Source organism: Benincasa hispida, chromosome 4 (assembly GCF_009727055.1).
Source record: "Benincasa hispida cultivar B227 chromosome 4, ASM972705v1, whole genome shotgun sequence".
NCBI classification, from domain to species: domain Eukaryota; kingdom Viridiplantae; phylum Streptophyta; class Magnoliopsida; order Cucurbitales; family Cucurbitaceae; genus Benincasa; species Benincasa hispida.
The window spans coordinates 31,669,897-31,678,356 of record NC_052352.1 but is presented as its reverse complement, the minus strand read 5'-3'; positions in this window follow the sequence as shown (position 1 = coordinate 31,678,356).

Here is an 8,460-nt window from a genome sequence, read left to right as displayed (position 1 = left end):
TGTACACCACACTTCGCTTCAGGACAAGTGGGAGATTGCTGGGGTTGATGCTCTAAAGTCTCGTGTCCTGTAGTTTGTAAACAGTATATTGAACACTTGTGATTTAATATATGATATTTACTTCACATCTTGTTGTTTTTCATTTATTTGTTTTATTTTATTTACCACAAACCAATAACATAAAATCCTTGGTTATCTGTATGTGACTCAAGCATGTATGTGGTGACATACAAGTGGATCATGTCTTGAGTGATAACCAAAATGGTCTGTAGTCTATGATATAGGAGGGAAACCTTATCCTAGTAATGCTACGGACGCGGCCTTTTTGTAGAATGGTCACAAGTGTTGTGACTTGCCACAGATGATCTGATCCTTATCATTCGTGTTGACATGCGAGCAGGGGCGTCCTATACAAAGAATTTGTATAAGACCTGACCATGAAGTGTTAATGTCTTGTTATATAACACCATTCATGACAGAGACTTCACTTCACTAGGGTGACCATAGGTAACACCGACCTCAATCCTGAGTGATTGGGAACTCCTGCCATTGAGGGCGGTCCTTTGATTTGTATGGGTGCGAGTGGCCAAGTTACCGATTCAAACCTACCATTTTTGGGATACGTCTGATTTGGGAGCTGGGAACTCAACTATACAAGATGGAATTCATTCCTTCCTCGAGGCAGGGGTAAGTAGATAGATGGTTCCTTTAAGGGCTGATTCTAGGGCTTGAACGATGTGGCGCCACACACCTTCTCTTGGCTCGAGAGGTATTCAAACATAGTTGGAGTATGTTGTATTGTCTATTAGAGGAATCAGTGGTACTTAAAGAGTGAATGTAACTAAGGGGCGAAATGATAAATTGGCCCAGTGTACTTACGAGCATCTGTGAAGGGTGTCATACTCATGATTGGTTATATCCAATGGACACAGAATATATCTGTGGTAAGAAGAGTTCATCTATTGGTCTTTAGTGGAATCACTTAAAGTTAACGGATGGTGTATTGTGGCTAAAAAAGTTTAGTCAGCTATTACATTACGTTGGAGCTTTGAGCCACAGTTCATTAGGTCACTGGGTAGCTGGAAAAGTCGAGAACCAGTGTTTAGTTAATTTGAAATGTTCAAATTGACAAGAGGAAGTTCGATAATATATGAATATAATTGGATGGTTAATTATATATGATATTAATTGGCTAAATGTATGAGATACATTATTTTAGAGGGAAATTTAGATAACCGACAGGTTAAAGTTATGAAAAATCGTTTTCATTTTGAAGAATTAATTTGTTTGTTTTTGATATCCGACCCAAAAGAAACCGTGAAAGAGCGATGCGAGAGCCTATACGATAGAATCTCATTCATCTAAACGAGTCGTCTAGTTTTTCCTAAACGATCGTTAGCTCTACTATACGATAAAACGTCTCCGCTATACGATAGAAAGTTCTTCTCCACCGCGCTTATCGTCTACTACGAGACTTCTCCTCCTCCTCTACCAAACTCACCAGAGCCCACTCTTTGGGTTTTTGTGCTGAGGATACTCGGGTTTCCCTTGTGGTGGTGTTTTCCCTGGGCCTTGTTCGTGTACATTCGATCGTGCATAACAGTCAATAGACTCGTCGGTGCTGGTAGATGGTGTGGATGTTTTTCCCTGCTGTGGGTTCCACATATGAAGACATTCTTCCTTGGTATGACCCTTTTCTCTATGTTTTATTGTATTCTGAGCATACGTTGATGAGTTTAATATGCATAACTTTATTATGGAGTATATATCGTTTATGTTTCAGTCATGTGAAATCGAAGCGATCTAAGCCCGCTCATGAAACTCTCGGTATGAGATCCTTCAATTATGGACCTCCAATTCCAGGTCTTATATGATAGAACATGGATTGTGTCCCAAATCTTGACCCCTAGTACACCTCAGCAGAATAGTGTATCAGAAAGAAGAAACAAAACCTTTTTGGACATGGTTCGGTCTATGATGATTATTCTCATCTTCCAGACTTGTTTTGGGGTTTTGTAGTGGAGATTGCATGTTATATCCTGAACATTTGTTCCCTCGAAAAATGTTTATGAAACATCTTTTGAGTTGTAGAGAGGCAGTAAAAGTAGTTTACGCCACTTCAGGATTTTGGGGCTGTTTTGACACATGTGCTAGTGACTAATCCAATGAAATTGGACCCGCATTCGAAGTTTTGCCTCATTGTAGGCTACCTCAAGAAAATAAGAGGTGATACTTTATGATTCAAGTGAGAACAAAGTGTTTGTTCCTACAAATGCTATCTTCTTGGAAGAAGACCACATACGGGATCATAAGCCACGAAGCAAAGCTCAATTTGCGTGAGATCTCTAGTGAGACTGCTGAGGTTTCAACAAGAGTTGTTGAATAGGCTGACAGATCAACAAGAGTTGTTGAGGTCGGAACATCTAGTCAACCAGCTCAAGCGTTGAGACTGCGTCAACATAGTAGAAGGGTTATGAACCCACCGAATCACTACATGGGTTTGACTGAAGCCCAAAACATCTTTACAAATGATGGGGTCGAGGATCTGTTATCTTTTAAGAAAGCAATGGAGGATGTTACAAAGATGAATGGGTTAAAGCATGAACTAGGAAATGGAGTCTATGTACTTCAATAACGTATGGAGCTTGTTGATCCACTTGTTGGGGTAAGACCTATTGGTGTAAGTAGATCTATAAGCGAAAGAGAGGTATAGATGGAAAGGTGAAACCTTTAAGGCTAGACTCATTGGCAAAGGGTTATACCTAGGTTGAGGGAGTTGACTATGAGGAAACTTTCTCACCTGTTGTCATGCTGTGAAGTCTATTAGGATTCTCATGTCCATAGCCACATTTTATGATTACGAAATACGGAAAAATGGATGTCAAGACTACCTTTTCTATGGTAATCTTGAGGAGACTGATGACGGGCAGAAATGCATGTCATTATAGGCCTTTTTATTAGAATTATGAGGTTGTTAAGTAGAATATGAGGCGAATATGTTAGGAATTCATGAGAAAACGAGTTTGCATCGATCGACATTAAGAATCTCAGCTAACCACTATTATGCATTATTATGCGTTCAATTGTTTATTTTTGTAGCAACCGCAGAAAGTGATCGCATGCGTGGAAACCAGCTATCACAAAGACGACTGCATGCGGGGAATCTCTCCATCACAAAAGTAAACGCATACGTTCAACGCATGGATGTTACGGCCATTAACTGCATGCGTCCATCGCATAGAAGTTGCGGCTGTCAAGCGAATGCGGTCATCACAGAGAGATTACGACTACAGAGAATAACCATAATAGAAGGGCGATCGCAAGGTTGGTGGAATGCAAACATGAACGCATACACTGGGATTATCAAAAAGATGATGTTGACATTTCACTACCACGTCATTAGCAGCTGAGATTCAGAAAAGGACCATCAAACTGCGAGTGTCAGAATCAGAGCAGGTCCATTGATGTTGTTGACGATTAAGCTCTATAAATAGAGGCCGTTGAGCAGAACTTGTAAATCATCCAAGTTTCTACCTTCGGGTGGACCCTTGTGATCCAGACCAAAGTGTGAGAAGATAGCTTGAGAGTTTTTCATCCCTTCAATCATTCCGAGTGACGATCGAAGCCTTCACTGGAGTTAGAGCTCAAGAGAGTCTACTCCACCGCCCATCCATGGCACCACCCGGTAGCCTTGACACACATCTGCTGAAAGCAAGAAATTGCTTCTAGCTGGCCCTCCATTTCTCTTCTTTCTTTGTATTGTATTACATTTTTGCTTAAGGAATTAATACATTTTTTGATCAATGCATTTCTATATTTCATTCGATTCCATCGCCATCTTCATTTACTTAGTATCCTTTACTTTCATTGCATCACTGAGTAAGACTGTTAGAGTATCGCACACTTAATCATGCGACATAGGAATATGAAGCATGTAGCAAACCACCGGGAGGTGTGCGTTGCGCGAGTGTTGTGAGAAAACTTATTTGCTTAGTGTGAAATTGTAGCAATGCTTGCCTATAAGCGGATGCAATGCTTGTCTATGAGTAGAATCAGCAACAACCAACTCCCGGGAGGTAAGTAGTTTGACGCCCCCTCGGGGCGACAAACGGTGGGTTAGCAGGTGTCTTCCCTTTTCCCTTACCACTCTTCTTCTTCTTCCCCTTTGCAGAGTTAGAAGTAGATGGTGCATACTTCGTTCCTGAGGTAGAACCTCTATGGAACGTCCTTAAGGATGAAGCAATATTTGTCTCACCCTTCCGCCTCTTCTTACTTTTCAGTAAGGATTGGTATGTCTGAAACTCGTTGAGAAAAGTTGTAAGGTTATATTTCACTTTGTTAAGAATCACATTGCTAACAAAGTGCAATAAGCTCTCCAGCAAAGAATGCAGGATTATGCTAACCTGGCTACCCTCATCAATGGTAGACCCATTCAACTCCGCCACATTGAAGTGGACCATCATGTTTAGCACATGTTTATGAACAAAGGTGCTTTCTTGCATTTTGGAGTTGAATATGTATTTAAGAGCCTCATGCATAAGCTGTTCAGAAGGTTGTCCAAACATCCTCGCAGGGACTCCATGATCTCACGGGCTCAGACCATAGGCTCATGCTTCTTGGCCAAGACGTCAGAAAGACTTGCCAAGATATAGGCTCGGGCCTTATCATTCGCCCTTGCCCATCGCTCATATGCCTCCCGAACATTTCGAGCGGCATTTGGAGCTAGAATAAGAGGACAAGCCTCCGTGAGAGCGAAAATGAGTTCCTCGATGATTAGGATCGTCGTGATTATGTGTTTCCATGTTGAAAAATTATCGCCAGTTAATTTTTCGGCGCTTAACAAAGATAAAGTGGTTGTAGCCATTTGAAAAAGTTGTTGAAAATACGAACAAATATTGATTAGATTCTGCTAAACCACTTTTAAACCAATTAGTTTTGCAAAATAGTTTCAAGTACTCTAAGTTATAGACTTCTATTTTACAATGATACCCTAGTGAGTCAGGATAAATGCCACTGGTGGGGTGATTAGTTGCCTCTTCACTGGGATAAGACATTCTCAACCATTAGGCAGAACCAACTCTTGGAACTGAACCTAACAGCCACCATTTTTTCGGTCCAGAATCGTTAACCTTTAACTATTCCGCGTAAGTGTAACCCCTCGTTTTCGGTGCCAGAGTCCCGCCCTAATGCGCTTACCGTAGGGAAAAGACAGATTAGGACAAGAGACTAAGTTACCTTATCCTCTTACAGGAGATCAAATAAAGAAATGCGTAAAACTGCCATCCTTTAGGGGGACACTCCCAGGGTGCCTCGAGGCGATGCGCAGTAACTTTATTCAACCTAACGAGGGAGACCGAGGGATATGCTGTCACATTTCCCACTCCCACTTACTATGAACATTCTCTCCATCCACCTTGATATTGACCTACCCAAACACCATTCGTTGGGGGGACACGCCAAAGGTGCCGCGAGGCCGAGGATAGATCTCATGGTGTGGACTTTATGAGAAAATTGAAAGGTTTAAGTGAAGCATCTTATGCCTCAAGTACCTCCCACTGAATGTTCTATTTAGGTATTCATTAACCTAGACTATCCGACTACTGATTTTAGTCTAAGTGGTCTTTTTAAAGCCTTCTCATAAACAACGTTTGTTTATGAAATATAAACAAGTTCAAGTAGTCACATTTAAACACTTTAATGAACTGTCCTTAACTTGCATGCATGCATCAAATATATCTAATTCACCTTTCTAGGTAATTTCCCAGGTAGGGGTGTTACGTTTCCGTCAACTTAAATACCCCAGCCTAGCCAGAACCCGCCTTAGACAAAAGGTCCCTTATAGATAGATTTGCTACACTTTAACCTTTTTTAGCCATTTAATACTATTAAAGTGATTAAAAGATTAAAGCCTTAGGGTTGCTAATCATATTAGAACCGTGAGCTTAGGTCTATGTGATCCAAGTTTTAAACATTTTAAAGCATGAATTAAACCTAAGTGAGCATGCATGTCTTTCTTATTTCTTTTAGTTCTAATTTCTCTTTAACTCTTAAAAAGAAACAACAAAAAAAAAAAATTTGCACATAACGAGGCGTTTATAACAATTATAAAGTAACCTATGTGTCATGCTTCATGCAATGTCCGGTCATTACTATATAACTTTTATATAACGCTTAATAACCAAGCAAACATGCTAACATTCACCCTTATACTATAACAATTATAATATAAAGATGATGCATGTCAATGCTTTTTATGCATGCATAAATATAACTCTTATATTATATGATGCATGAGCATGCTCTTACATGATTAAAATCATGCTTCTCTAAATTATAACAATTACAATAAAGAGATGATGCATGATTAATGCATAACCTAAGGTGGGATTTACTATATGTGCATACCATATGACATATAAATCGCATGTATTAAACAAATAGATTAATTGATTGGGATGAGCCTTTAACCAAAAAAGAACCGGAATGAAAAAGCCTATCTATTAAGTTTTTCATCGAGCAAACCGGTTCACAGGTGAACCGAGTCTTGAACTGCCAGGAGGTCTCCATGGTGTAGCAATCTTTAGCAGGTAGACGACCGTTCAACGCGCACTAGATGATAGAAACATTAGCAAACTATCGTGTGGATGACAACGAGGCTACGAAGCCTGGTCGTCCATGCGATCGTGTAGCGCGACGATAAGTAAATGATTTAGCTTGAGTTACTAAGCAATCGTTTAGTCAGTTACTAAGCGATGAAGCTTGCTGACCTAAACGATCGTCTAGTGCACTTTAAACGGTACACGAGCGTCTGATCGTTCAACCAATGCATGAAACTTGATAAACGATTTACCTTGCGATGCTAAGCGATCGTTTAGTCAATTACTAAGCGATGAAGCTTTCTGACCTAAACGATCGTCTAGCTCGGGCACGCATTAAAGGATACTCAGCGATCGTGTGCCCGATCATCGTCCCAATACGGCCAACTCTTGATCACATACCCCACCGTTCAACCGATGCGTTCAAACATGATCGCAAAGTCCTTCATCATCACGATGCGATGGACAGCGATCGCATAGAACCTTTTCTGCATGATGCGATCAACCCTAGATCATCTCCTCCCTCGAAGAGCCACAACCTTCGACCAGAACTTCGACGAATGACTCAAGACTTCAAATACTTTGAATACAGACTCGATTATGATTATATATGCCCAAAAATGCAGGGGCCTTTACATACAACCGCAAATGTAAAAGGAATTTAAACAGACCGAGGCAATTCATCTCGAAAAAATCCATTAATCCGGTACATCCACAACAATATTAACACTTAAAAATAGCGTAGAAATGCACCCACCATGAATGTCAACGTTATTTCGTTGCAACAAATGAAATCGGAGTAATAGAAACATGGCTCTGATACCAATTGAAGGATCTCATACCGAGAGTTCCATGAGCGGGCTTAGATCGCTCCGATTTCACATGATCGAAACATAAACGATATACATTCCATACTAATAGTTATGCATATTAAACTCATCAACGGTATGCTCAGAATACAATAAAACATAGAGAAAAGTGGTCATACCAAAGGAAGACTGTCTTCATATGTGTGAACCCACAACAGCGGAAAAAACTTCCCACCAATCTACCAGCACCCAGCGAGTCTGTCGACTATTAGTGCACGATCTGAATGTACACGAACAAGGCCGCGGGGAAAACACCACCACAAGGGAAACCCGAGTATCCTCGACGTAAAAAATCCAAAGAGTGGGCTCTGGTGAGCTTGGTAGAGGACGGAGGAGTAGTCTCCATGTAGACGATAAGCGCGGGTGAGAAGAACTCTGCTATCGTATAGCAGAGACGCTTATCATATAGTAGAGTTATACGATCGTTTAGGAAAAACTAGACGATCGTTTAGAGAACGTGTGAACTAGACGATCGTTTAGACGAATGAGATTCTATCGTATAGGCTCTCGTGATCACTCTTTCACGGTTTCTTTTTCGGCGTGGGATATCAAAAGCAAAACGAAATTAATTCTTCAAAATGAAAACGATTTTCATAATTTAACCCACCGGTTACCCTAACATTCACGGCCCTATGTTCTCACGTTCAAACGTGAATTAATTGGTTAATTATTAAATAATTAATCAACTAATTTAATTAATAAATATAATCATATTCTATTTATATCCTATAGTTTGATATCATATATCTACAATAGTTTTTTTCTCTACTTGATATACATCATATTTATATCTAATTTCCTCCAAAATAATGTATCTCAGACATTTAGCCAATTATATCATATATAATGAACTAGTCCAATTATATCATATATAATTGAACTTCCTCTTGTCAATTTGAACATTTTAAATTAACCCAAACACTGGTTCTCGACATTTTCCAAGCTACCCAGGTGACCTAATGGACCTGTGGCTCGAAGCTCCAACGTAAATGAAT